This window comes from Myxocyprinus asiaticus, chromosome 18, assembly GCF_019703515.2.
Source record: "Myxocyprinus asiaticus isolate MX2 ecotype Aquarium Trade chromosome 18, UBuf_Myxa_2, whole genome shotgun sequence".
Classification (NCBI taxonomy): domain Eukaryota; kingdom Metazoa; phylum Chordata; class Actinopteri; order Cypriniformes; family Catostomidae; genus Myxocyprinus; species Myxocyprinus asiaticus.
This window is the reverse complement of record NC_059361.1, coordinates 45582874-45597500: the sequence shown is the minus strand read 5'-3', so window position 1 is coordinate 45597500 and position 14627 is coordinate 45582874. Positions and strand designations below refer to the sequence as shown.

Below are 14627 nucleotides of genomic sequence, written 5' to 3'. Positions count from 1 at the left end.
AGAACACAATTATTAAATACAATTACATACAATACATAATTATCTTATATACAATTTTGCAAAAGCATCAATTCACAAACAACCGTGACAAAATTAAATAAAACAAAATAAATAATAAGGTACCATTAATAGTAATAATAATAGTAACAATATACAAATACAATACAAACATATTGAAATAATATATGTAAAACAATTATGCCAATAAAATTCTCTCTCTTTCTGTCTCTCTCTTGTATGTTGTTGGCTTTGAAACACGTCTTTCGTGCCATTACTCCCCTCCATCACACACACACACACACACACACACACACACACACACACACACTGGCGCACAACGGGTGGGGGTTTAACTATCTGCTGCAGGGCTGCAGAGCAGAACGAAACCAGCTGTAGAGAGAGACAGAGTCACGGGTTGAAAGCGAGACAGATGAGAGGAGGAGAGGATGCCTCATATCCTGAGGGCTGTCTCACTCTCAGTATACATACACACACACACACACACACACACACACACAGCCTGATAAATCACCTGCCTCTAGTCTGTCTGTCTGTCTGTCTGTACCTCCCTCTATACTACACATACATGAGAGAGAGAGAGAGAGAGAGAGAGAGAGAGAGAGAGAGACAGATGGAGAGAGTGATGCCACGAACCATCTGGGACCACCTGCCTGAAACTACCAGGACCCTTCGGAGCAGTGTGCGTGTGTATGTGTGTGTGTGTGTGTGTGTGTTCGTGTTAATGTTAACGAAAACTAATATGAAGATAAAAACTAACTAAAATAATAAATACCAACTGGAGTTTGCAAAAGAAAAACGAAAACCGAACCTATAAATGCGCATTCAGTCCAGATACACTGCTAAATTAAACTACTTAGAATGATACAGAATAATGTAAAAGGGTGAATCTCTTATAAACATGTCCAGGTCTCATTTCACCCCAAAAACTCCATTACAAATGACAAAGAAATTACTTCAGTCTCGTTCTTTCAATCAATGACTATGCTTATATGGACACCAGAAAGTGGCTCATTGCGAGAAAGTGGAGTTTCCGTTTACATGCACTGTATAAGCGGCGTACTCTTTACTCCAATATCCATGCGGCTTGGTCAGTAAGCAGCTTTCTCCACAGAAACATCATTTCCCCACGATGCTTGTGTAAATAACAAACATGGCTTTCACTATTTTGTTCTCTGTTGCTTTGCTTTATTTCCAGATATTCCAGAGTTGTTGCTGAGTTTGCTTCCTTAACTTTCCATCGCGACCTGCAGGGGAATTGCTCTGCAATAGTGGGGTTTCCCTCTTACGTAAAACTCCAGGATTCTCCCAATGTGCAAGCGCATATACTGTACATGAACGTGAGGGACAGTAGTCGATGTTTTACATTGATGTGTATATATGGGTATAGTTTATAGTGTATGTGCTTTTCTCACTGTACTCCATCCTATGATGTTTGTTAACCGGTCTGTTTATGCACGCTTGCCGCTTATGCGTTTACATGGCCACATAAGCTGCGTTCCCCAGGAGAAACCTGGGTGTGTTAAACTGCTTTCTTTCAAACCCTTAAGCAGCGTAAGGAAATTGGCATTCTTGTTTACATGACATTTCAGAATGCCGCTTTCTGCAAAAACCCTGGAATAAACCGTTTTCTTAAGTGCATGTAAACGTGGTCAGTGTTGGATGGTCTTATTTTAATAAAGCTGTACTACATATGATTTTTTGGTTAAAAATGAACAAATAGCTATTACTGATTGAGTCCATAAACAATCAGTGTTCAAAACAATGTCCTTACCTTACCCCGATTCACTACGGTAAGCCTATAAAAATTATTTCTATTTTGAGCTGTTGGGTCGGATTTGCTGGCGTATGTCGTTCATCCTTGTGTCATTACGTCATGTCTGTAAACACAAGAAAGAAGTACCAACTGTCTCATGTTCCGGCTGGAGAAACTAACTACGCTGTTCAGTTCAGTCAGTCACACTCACGCAGTTCAGGACAACATCGCTGCAGTCTGCATGGATGTTTATCTGTTATCCATTTGGCGAAGTTGTTTACCTGTTATAATGCTTGGATATGTTGTCTGGTAGGGTTGTTGAAGCTAATATTGCTTGTCATGCTTGCATGAATCGAACATTACTCATGTGTTAACAGATCGTGATGTATCTGCGTTGTCGGTGGAAGTTACTGTGACATGTTTACTATTATTTATGACTTCTGAAATGTACTTCTTGTAATTGTTATATTGCATATTTAAGCATATTATTTTCATGTTTAATAAAGTACATTTTATCCCCATAATTACTGAATCCTCACTTTATGTTTTTAGTTAACAGTGTTATTGTGTGCATTGCACAGACATACTATTGTAGTATTATGGTTCTCTTGCATTATTAACTGAGGCTGTACAATGTTATAAAAATAATAATAAAATCTTCCCTTGAACTCGTATCAGCCATATCACGAATCAAATTGATAAGTGCAGTACAATACAAACATTAATAGTAGATAAAACACTTGAATGATCATATTAAAACATACTGTGGATATATTGGTGATTGAGGTGATTGAGTCCCCTGTTCTCTATGTAAAAGCGCTTTGAGTGTATTGTCAGAAAAGCGCTATAAGTGTACAATTCATTCATTCAAAATATTTAAATAAGATTGATTTTTCTTCATCAAATCAAGCAATATTTCAGTTTTAAATGTTGGATCGTATAACATAATAGCAACATGAAAATAGCACGTTATGACTCCGGCTCTGTATATCTCTGTCATGATCACAGGCGATGTACAGGTAACCTCAAATCATGAGATTCATCTGCCAGAACAGCAGTGCCAAAACACGACTGACGTAAAGTGTTCTTTTGCAAAATAATTGCAATTTTAAGTTTCAACCACAGATGTTGCTAGAGAGAACAAAGTTAGATTTAGTCATCCAAGCATAGACTGTCAACGTTTCTATGAAAAACAACAACACAATTAGAGGAAGCGACCACCTGATTGAAATGTTAACAACCAACCACAGTTCACTTGTTGCATTTTAAGTGGTCTCTCCTCAGAACATGAAGTGTTTGGTCCCTTGCCTTCTCAGACTCAGTGTGCGATCTATAGTGACAGCAGCTCACTAAAACACTGGGTCACTTCAGAGACAGTTTAGCTGAGATGGAGCACTAGTATTATAATTAATGGAAGAAATTGGAACACCCTATACAGCAGGTGTAGAAATGGAAGTCCTACCCTACAGGCAAAATAGCCAATCACATTTTGGATACGAACATTGCCTGTCAGTTAACTCGAAGACGTGCATGTGCATTACCTGGACCAGTCTGGAAAACAATATTTTTTGTCACTTCCTGCAGCACTGTTGTCAGGTGTCTGCGCTGTGTTGCATAAGCTCCTTCATGATTTCCCTTACAAAAAATCTAGAGTTCTGAATAACTTACCGCAAACTTGCTGCAAATTTCCCACTCATTATTTTCAAATGCAAATGAGTTTGCGATTCACCACAAATTATTGCAATATGTTTGCAGCTCTTCACCGGTAGTGGTGAACCTGCAGCAAACCATTGGTGACAATGAAGAGTTTGCCTCAAAGCTCATTTGCTTGTAAAAATAACAAGTGTTATATAAATTTTTGTTATATAAAGGGTTAAGACTGTCCGCTGCTTCGTACCAATGATGCCCCCAGCCCTTACCGCCTTGCACACTGTTGTGACTCTGTGGTAATATTGCGTGAACTGTTGTGTAATAGTCTGCTGTAAAGTTTAAAACTGTTCTCACAGGAAAATCACTGTCAGGAGCTTGAATGTTTTGTCAGCTAAACTCAGGTTAGCTTTCCAAATTTACAAACTGTCTCCAGTGGCTGACACTGGAACTACAGTCATGAACATGCACACCTTAGAAATGGTATTCTTTTACTTACTTCTTTGAATGCATGTGGCATGAAAAGCACAGCAATTTTCAGAAACTTTTAAGCAGTAATTACATTAATATACTCCTAACCCTGCACATAGCAGCAGCAAAGATGGCAATCGTGAGTAATAAAGTGATAAATGTGACAACCTACAGTCTCATAAACATCATGGACACAAGCAAGCGAAGGTCATGAGATCATCTATATAAAGTGCGCCATTTTAGACCACTTTGCAGCTTGCTGACTGACATACAGCAACCAACCATTTTGTTTTTATGCTCCAATAAGGGGTTGGTTAAACTGAAATACATTATGCCGCAATAATACACTGGTCTAAAAAAAAGAAATCAAATAATGGTGTATACCCCATCATCCAAAAGTAAAAAATACACATTATTTCACAGATATGATTCCAGCTCTTTCCAATTTTGTGCACAACATGCATCAAACAGTCAATAAACAGACTGTGGACGATCAATTAGCATGCTCTCTGAGAATGAGAAGATCATGTTATATCTCAGAATGGAGTGGCGTCTCAGTATACACACAAAAAAATGCAAGAAGACACCAGACCACTGTGATAAATCAATCAATGAATTCAACACAAAGCATGTGGCTCAGAGATCTATCTTTGCCTAGACATAATAAACTCACATTGACCTTTAACATCTGCCCCCCCACCCCACCTCTCTTTCATCTCGGTATAATAGCGGTGGCTCTCCATATGCTAATTGTGGTCAAGCCCAAAGAATTAATTTGCAAATGTGTCATTACCCATCAGAGGCAAGGAATGGAGGCTGCTAATTATGAAACTGGTGCTCTGGGCGTTAAACTCTGACATGGGTCAAGTCGCCAAGCTGTTCCTCAGTGCGAGAATTACATCTGACAGAAGAGGAGGTGTGAGAGTCTTTCAGTTTAGAGGAGCAGAGTGCCAAAACGCAAACTCACATACAATGCTAGTCAAGGTTTCTTGCACCATAAACAATCGTAATTGCTCTTAGAATTAAACTGGCTGTTCCTTACACCCTGTGTACACCAGAAGCGAGCCATATTGCGATGCATCGTGTCACGCAGCAACGGCTTGATGCATCGAAGAGAACATTCTAAACCATTTATTTGTTTTGCAGATGGCCATTTTGAGCTGCACACGTTGGCACTGCTCCTGCCAACAAGACAAATAAACGGTTCGTTTTGTCATGTCCAGTGTAGACAGCCTCAAGCCATTGCGACACAATGCAACATCATTCGCGTCTGGTGCAGACAGGGTGTAAGACTTCTATATCTAAACGACCTTTGTTTTAATTCATTAACCTCCTCATATCGGTGTAGCTCACACTGTCAGTCATCAGGATGAGCAGAGTTGCTGAAAACTGTATAGATGTTAAAATGTAAATGTGGGTGGTGGTCATATACTAATTAGTGGGCCAACATGGTTGGGATGTCAGATGTTTTATGTCTACTGAATGTTATTGAAAAGATGTTTTTTCAATGTTTTGCCACAGAACAATCCAAAAACACTAAACTGCTGTTCAACCCATTGAAGTGACTGTATGTCTGTCCCTCAAAGCCTAGTTGTCATTCCCGTCAAAAATCGAAGATGGCACCGCTGTGAATAAGGTCTATAGTGTTGATGAAGCTACTCTGAAACTCTATCTTCCCAAACTACAAGTTACAAACTACAGTAGAGCTACTCTTTTTAAAGAAGTAGTTAGCTACACTACAAGCTACTAACAAAAATTAGCTTACTACATTGAGGCTATTTAAAGAAGAAAATAATTTTAGATATATAACTTTCGGATGATATTATTTAATTCTGCAATCAGTACTGCAGAATTCAATAACATCACCTAATATTTATTAGGGTGGCATACCTGTACGAAAATAAACCATAGTTTTACTACAGTAACCAAAGTTAAATCATGGTATTTGTTGTATAATCATAGTAACCACAAAATGAACCATGGTTACTACAGTCATGGTTACTACATTATTATCGTTATAGTAATTATGGTTTTACTATAGTAATAAAGTATTACTGTAATAAACCATGGTTATTTGCATCAAAACCATGGTTTCCGCCAAAAATCATAGTTACTACAGTCATGGTTACTACAAAATTGTTATAGTAAAATCAAGGTTAATTTCCGTAAACAAATAGGATGACAATGTTAGATTGAACAAATTTATACTTAATATACACTAATAAACTAGAAAACACCCTATTTTATATAACTGAATCGAAAAATAGTGATAAACAGTAGCAATTAACTTAATATTTCACTTAAAAAAAGGCAAAGTCCCATTAAAGGGCCATGTCATGAGGAATCAAATTTTCCGTGATATTTTTACATATAAGAGGTCTTTCTACTATAAAAACATACTGTAAATTTCAGAAATCAAAACTTAATCCCCAATGGAATAAAAGCATTCATTGAAACCAAGCTGCAAAAACGCCTCGTTCTCTACTTCCGCGACTACACTACATCACTACAGGTATATTGATTCATGACCACCTCTACAGCGAAAAAACATCAACGCACCCTTGGCCCCGCCCACAAGTGCTTCAGTTTTTAAACTGAGAGAGAAGGAAGAAACAAGGCCTACTGTGGCCTCACTATTTCTGAACACCAAAGGGGACACATCTGGACTATTTTAAATGATTTTTGTATTTAAACATGCACAGACAGACGTCTTTAATAGCTTGATATATATCTCAGGCTGCTTTTAAAAGATGCAGTGTCAAGTTACAACTCTGAAGAGGAGAAGCTATTCTCTGTCATTCAGCTGCTGCCTCTTACTGTTTTAAGCACAAACATATCATGGACACGTTCTTTCACCCATCTGCGCTATTTTTAATAGTTGGTGTATGAAAACATGCGCTGGATGGACCGTTTAGATGTGTTTTCGGCGATGTGCATTTCAGTGCAGGATGATACTGGAAACTGGATATGGATGTGTCTTCAGCACATTTCAGCATGAATTTCATGTTTTTTCAGCTCATATCAATGTGGACTGCTTGTGTACCAGTCATAAAAACATTCGAGCTTTGCAATGGAACTGCTTCCATGGCAGACAGCATCATTGATTATAATGGGTTCTATTGCTTTTGACGCGACGTGACTCTCGCGTCCGATGTAGTCAGGATGTGAGTGTTAACAGCTGTGCTTGAGATGAACAGTTCAATATATTCACATGCAATGTGTTGAATGTGCATTATGTGTAAACCCTGAAATGTAGTTTTATAATATTGTGGAGCTTGTTCATTCTCTTCAGACTGTGTTTCAAAAATGGCTGAATTTGAGGGGCTGCACGCTGTTAGCCAATCAGACCAGTGGGCGTTTACAATGAAGTTTTAAGGAGGTGCTGAGGCCAAAACCGAGCATTTCAGACAGAGGGCCAGAGACAGGGTGGAAAATGATCATATATTACTAAATTATGAATGTTTTAATGCAAGAAAAGCATTACTAACATTATCAGTGGACCTCAGGGAAGATATTAAAACTATAAAAAAAGAGCATTTCATGACCCCTTTAAGGCTGTGCTGGGCTAAAATGAATCAGTGAATATTAAACTAGTTCATTTAAATGAACTGTCTGAAAGAACCAATTCACTTAAATGATTTGCATTTCCCAGTGAGAGAGAGAGGACAGTTCAGGTGAGTGTGTTTGATTACTCGTTTGCGTACATTGCTGTGTTTGCAATACAATGTGACAAATAAATCATCTTGTGACACTACAGCGCTACTCGTTGGAAATGTAGCTTGTTACTGGAAAAGTGACACTATTGTGAAAATAGCTAAGCTACTGTCATGCTACTGAAAAAATTAGTTAAGCTAGCAGCATTGCTACTTTTAGTTAACTAATCTCCAACACTGTTAAGATACAAGTACAACACTATACGTACGCCATTTGTTACTCTGTACACTGTCCGCTATCATTGCTCTGTTTAAAGAATAGTTCACCCAAAAATGAAAATTCTCTCATTATTCACTTACCCTAATGTCATCCCAGATGTGTATGACTGCCTTTCTTCAGCAGAACACAAATGAAGATTTTTAGAAGAAGACTGATCTCTGTCAGGTCCTTATAATATATGTACATGGGTTCCAGCACTTTGACGGTCCAAAAGTCACATTTAGGCAGCAATAAAGTAATCCATGTGACTCCAGTCGATCAATGAATGTGTTCTGAAGCGAATCGATACGCTTATGTAAGAAACAAGTCGATCATTAAATGTTTTAACTTTAAATCGGCGCTTCCATCCAGCGCTCTGATGCTGTATGAAATGGCCGAACTCTTGCGTGACGTTCGTTCTTCTGTTGTAAATAAGCGCTGCTTCCGAATTCTCGTGTGAACTCGCTGACGCACTTACGTCACGCTTAGCTTTTTAAATGTTAATAACGTTTTAATTATCGACTTGTTTCTTACATAAGCGTATCGATTCACTTCAGAAGACATTCACTGATTGACTGGAGACGCATTGATTACTTTATTGCTGCCTAAATGTGACTTTTGGACCGTCAAAGTGCTGGAACCCATGTACATATATTATAAGGACCTGACAGAGATCAGTCTTCTTCTAAAAATCTTCATTTGTGTTCTGCTGAAGAAAGACAGTCATACACATCTGGGATGGCATCAGGGTAAGTGAATAATGAGAGAATTTTCATTTTTGGGTGAACCATTCCTTTAAGCATCCCAACCAGCCTGACATAACAACATTTGCTCAACCAATGGTGTGAGTTTGAGGAGGAACTATCAGTTTTGCAATTCCATTTGGTGATGCTAGAAATTGCACAATTTCCCTTTAAACAATGTGCCTTACCTATAGTTTTACATGTCTGTGAACTTGTTGATAGCAGTCATTTCCACTGATCAGTGACAAAGCAAACAGGCATTCTGATGTGACCCATTACCGTTAAGGAATGTTCACACACACAAAGAAGGCAGAGAATGTGGCTGCCTCTGACCCAGGAAAGCATGTGTTCTATAAGGCCGTGGCTCTGAGCTCTCGGGGTGATTGTTGTATTATAATTTATGACTCTTGCCCTCTGGGTCACACTCAGCTGAGTCTCCAAACAAATGCAGGGGCGTCTGAGGAACTGCCTCCTTCCTGCTCCCCGTCTCCTGAGAGACCCCTGCTAACTCCCTCTGTGCTCTCTCAATCCCCCATTCAAGCTTTCACTACAGTATCCATGTGTCCTGAGGGATCCTCATCCATTACAATAGTGCAGTTACCACTATCTTACTCCATTTGCCCTAAAAATCAGTCAGCACTAAATAGTTATTTATTATAAAGAATATTCCACATTGCATGTGATGGACATCATTAACACTGAAAATAATTCTGACTTGTCCCTTAAATTGTAAAGAAGAACAGAAAATGGGTGTACAGTAATGCATTTACAATGGAAGTCTATGGGGCAAGTGTTCCAGAGGATTTTAAAGCAGAAATGTGTACAAAATGGTTCTAGCAATGCCAAGCTCATAGGTTCAATTCCAGCACCAACTAAGCTGTAATGTATCTGAATATTCACCAGATTAATCTGCATAACTCTGGACATACATGGAATTCACCTGGAAAGGGAACAAACACATTTTTGGACAAAACTAAATGACTGACTACATTCTTCATGTGGTCTCTTCCACCACACACAATAAAATGATTACTTCATGAAAATGCTGAAACATGTTTTATTTTGTTTATGGTCGCCTAGAAACCAGGGGTGGCTCATCTTTTCCCACGGCTCATTTTACCCTGATCTCCCCCTTCAGATATCTTCAATACACTGTTTGTCATTAACAAAATGCATCTTACAAATGTATAAATGTACAGAAAATGTAAACGTGAAGCTGCTATTTTTGTTAAAGGGGTCATGAAATGCTCTTGTGTTTATAGTTGAATTATTTATTAAGGTTTTTTGCACCAAAACAGTCATAATTTAGTAATATATGACCATTTTCCACCCTGTCTCTGACCCTCTGTCTGAAATGCTCAGTTTTGGCATAAGCGCCTCCTTAAAACTTAAACGTAAATGCCCACTTTTACGAATGGCTAACATTGTGCAGCCCCTCGAAAACAGCCATTTTTTAAACTAATTAGGAAGAGAATGAACAACCCCACAATATTATAAAACTACATTTCAGGGTTTACACCTAACGCATATCCAACACATCGTATCCAAATACATTAAACTGTTCATCTCAAGCACAACTGTTAACACTCAGCAGCATAAATTATCAAACAGTAGTGACATTTGAAATATTCATAAATGAAACGGTTTATTTACTGTTTTGCATCGGGTCCAAGTGTTTTTAACTACCTCATTGCTCAAAACAATAAGAGGCAGAACACCTGAATGAAACCGAATGGAGTCTGCTCTTCAGAGTTGTAACTTGGCACCATGTCTTTTTAAAGTGGCGCAAGATATGTATCAAATGGTCGAAGATATCTGTATAAGGTATAAATATATACAAAAATAATCCCAAATAGTCCAGATGGGTCCCCTTTAGTTTTCAGGAATAGTGAGGCCACAGTAGGCCTTGTTTGTCCTTCTCTCTCAGTTTACGTACTGAGGGCCAGTTGGTGGGGCCAAGGGTGCAATGGTTTTAAGTAGGTGTTGATGTTTTTTCGCTGTAGAGGCAGTCATGAATTAATGTACCCCTAGTGACCTAGGGTAGTCACGGAAGTAGAGAACGAGGTGTTTTTGCAGCTTGGTTTCAATAAATTATTTTAATGCATTGGGGATTAAGTTTTGAGTTCTGAAATTTACAGTATATTTTTATGGTAGAAAGACCTTGTCACAGTTAGTCACCGTTTTGTTCAAAGGACTCTTATTTTGAAATGGTTTTTGTCTTTTGTCATTAGTTTCCCCCGAACTACATTTCCCATGATCCACTGCCCTCATCAGCCATCTGTTCCCCATCTTCCTCACCTGTTCTCCATTCCTTCATCAGCACCTGTTTGTAAAAATACCCTCTAGTTTTGTTCCCTCATTGTCAGTTCTTGATCATTGTTACGTGTGAATGTTATCACAGACGACTGTTATGTTTTGTAACCTTCATCTTCATCGTATTCTATGTATTCTCGTCTTCTTTGGTTGTGGATTAAACTAAAGCTGCATTTGAATTTGCATGACCTTTCCAGTTGCTTGTGATTATTGGATATTACTGGATTTAAAAAAATAATTTAATAGAGATTATATTCACAAAGAGCAATTTCTAGCCAATTAAATCTTGTATAGAGCTGAGAACAACTAAACAAAAAATGCACTATAGAAATTTCCATGACTTTTCCATGCCCAGAAATAACAATTGTAGGTTTATCCATGAGAGTGGGAATCCTGCAGAATCTCCTTCATTCTCGTCTGATCTCTCATGAACCCTCATCCACAACACCGTTACCCTGCTCACATGTCTCTTAGCAACTGCATCCGTCCAGGTGGAGGGTCACTGATAAATACTGATGTGATGTGAGTTCAGTGATTGTGTCATTTTCACCACCACTCTGAGTGTGTGTGTGTGTGTGTGTATAGTGAAACTACACCATATGGTGCCAAAAAGGATGTTTCCCATTCAAATATAGCCATGTATCCTGACGAAATAAAAATGTTTAAAGGAATAGTTCATCCAAAAGTGAAAATTCTCATAATTTACTCACCGCCATGCCAGATGTGTATGACTTTCTTCTGCTGAACACAAATTAAGATTTTTAGAAGAATATCTTAGCTCTGTAGGTCCATACAATGCAAGTGAATGGTGACCAAAAACACTGATGCTCAAAAAAGCAAATAAAGGCAGCATAAAAGTAATCCATATGACTCCAGTGGTGAAATCCATATCTTCAGAAGCGATATGATAGGTGTGGGTGAGAAACAGATCAATATTTTAAATCTTTTTTTCCAAAAAAATTTTTTATATTCCCTGAGGTCCACTTACAATGTTAGTAAAGTTGTTTGCACCAAAACAGTCATAATTTAGTAATATATAATAATTTTCCACACTGTCTCTGGCCCTCTGTCTGAAATGCTTGGTATTAAGCTGTCTGGCCCTTTAAGACTTTACTGTAAACACCCACTGTTGTGATTGGCTAACATCATGCAGCCCCTCGAAATCAGCCATTTTTGAAATTCAATCTGAAGAAAATGAAACAACCCCACTAGGGCTGAAATGATTAGTCGACATTATTGACAATTGAATTAACTACTGAAAATGTTTTTTGTCGAAAAGTCGTTTAATGTCATTTAACGTAACATGAGATCACATTAAACTTTAATGATGACGCCCGAGAGCAGCACTGCAGTTCGCGTCTGACTGAGGAGAGGAAGAATTACACAGATCACAGTCCAGACGCACTCTAAACTTTCCAAACAGCTTCAGGTGATGTAGATCGCAAAGTATGAGGGAATTATAATGCAAAAATACAAAATAAATAAATACAGAAGCACTCTCGTTGTGGAATAAGTGGAGCTGGAGCAAAACTTGTGTGTCGAGTGTCTTTAAAGGAAACACCCAGTTATATTTAATGCGTTATAGCTTTATTAAAGTTCATATAATAATCATGTAAATGTAAATAACTACAAACTCAGACACTGGCATTTCTCTGTCTGGTCAGCGCCTCTTCTATGAGTTGCGCGAATGTCCCGATCTAAGGGGGAGAGATTGAAACTGCAACCGGCTGAGGCACACTCTGTCGCGGGGACTCTCGTCCCTCAAGCGTGCGCTTAATGCAGCTAGATTATAACGCGATGGCTCGCAACTTATTGAATCATAATATATGTCACTGTTCATTTCTTATCATGAAGAAAATACGGCAATACGCAGATTTATTAACAAGAGAGAGTTTGTTTTTTGTGAGTTAAAGATGGATTGAAGTGAACAGAAAGATGAGAGAGGGTAGTCTTCACCCCATTATACACTTCAACAATATATATATAGATATATATATTTGGCTTGTTTTCCAATATAAATATCTAAAACTCCTTTAAAACAATGTACATTTTCTTTAGCAGCTATACTGCAGAAGAAAAAATTGTTATCTGAGAATGTTGAATATAATATTAAAAATACAAATGTTTTAAAATATCTAAAAATCCTTTAAAATAGATGCATTCACCTGAGCATATAAGATATTAAGACTTGCTTTTAGAGAACAGATCTTGTCTTTACTGCACTCGCAGAAGTACAACCAAGTGAAAAATACACTTATATACAAAATACATTAAGATACAAGGATTTTTAGACTATTTTAAATGGAAAACAAGACAAAAAAACACTTCATAATAGGATATTTGCAGAGAATTTCTTTACCGAATTAAACTTAATAAAAAAATGTTTCCCTTTAATTCAGTGAATGTCATTTAGAGGTATTTTTAAAAGATGATTTTGTCCTCTGTACTGTTAGTAAGCACATTTAATATCTTTTAAGTGGGGGCACAACTGAATAATCGGTTAAGAGCTAATGATTAATCGTTGCAATAATCGCAGAACAGACGAATAATCATTCTAATAATAATTTAGATAAACCGATTATCAAAATAATCGTTAGTTGCAGCCCTAAACCCCACACAACATTATAAAACCATATTTCAGGGTTAAAACATAACATACACCCAACACATTTCATTTGAATGTATCAAACTGTTCACTCAAGCACAGCATAAACTATCAAACAGTCATGACATTTAAAACATTTGTGAATGGAATTCGTTACTTATGGTGTTTTGTCCAATTTTACCTGAACAATCTTTCAATAACAGTTCCTTTTCTAAGCTTGAATCATATTGTGACTGGTTCACAAGCAATACACGCTGATATGAGCTGAAAACAAACACAATCCATGCTGAAATGTTCAGAATACACAAGTGTAATACAGTCCATTGTGATGTTGGGTGCTTCAACAGGCCAAAGCAGAGACCCTGGTCTTCAGCAGAGCAACATCTCACATTTTCCTGGTTTGTTTACACATAGAACAGCATGCATTTCTCCTAGTCATTGGCAGCAGCAGAATGAGACACGTTTTTAAAAGTTGTGCTTATACCGCTCTTAAAACGCAGCACACATTGCCAGTGTTGTGCGGAAATGCATCAATAGGATCAAAGACGTCCATCTAGTCCATGTTTACAAATGACTAACAATTAAAAATAGCACAGATGGGTGCAAAAATGGCCCAGGATGCCTTCAATACAGCACAACAGCAAGACAGCAAAAAGAAAGATGAAAAAAAAAATCCTTTTTAGAGTTATAACTGCATGATAACGGCAACGACCATGCACATTTATGTAGAAAAACATTTAAATCCAGACAGGCACATGAAGGTGTCCTGTGTAAGTCCACTTTTGATGAATCTCCCATGACAGGCCCATCTCTCTCCTCTTCACCTGTATGACTGACTGAGCATCAGTGGGCAGGGCCAAGGGTGAAATGATGGAAAAATAGGCGTTGATGTCTTTCTGAAGAGGCAGTCATATGCAAATGTGTTTAGTCCTTGTGACGTCACAAGTTCCACAAATTCCAATCGAGCTGTTTTTGCAGCTTGGTTTAAATAAATGCTCTTTTTCTATTAAGGAGGAAGTTTACAGTATGTTTTTATAGTACAATGACCTCTTATATGTCAAAAGATCAAGGAAACCATGACCCCATTAATGGACCCACAGAGCTGAGATATTCTTTTAAAAACCTTTGTTTGTGTTCAGCAGAAGTAAGAAAGTCATACACA

The 14627-nt window shown here is 37.9% G+C and overlaps 1 protein-coding gene across 3 annotated transcripts in view; it reads right to left on the bottom strand.

Annotated features, from left to right (window-relative positions):
* gse1b (Gse1 coiled-coil protein b) overlaps positions 1-14627 on the bottom strand; it is a 362350-nt gene that overhangs the window by 143378 nt on the left and 204345 nt on the right. The gene's annotated exons all lie outside the window — the stretch shown is intronic.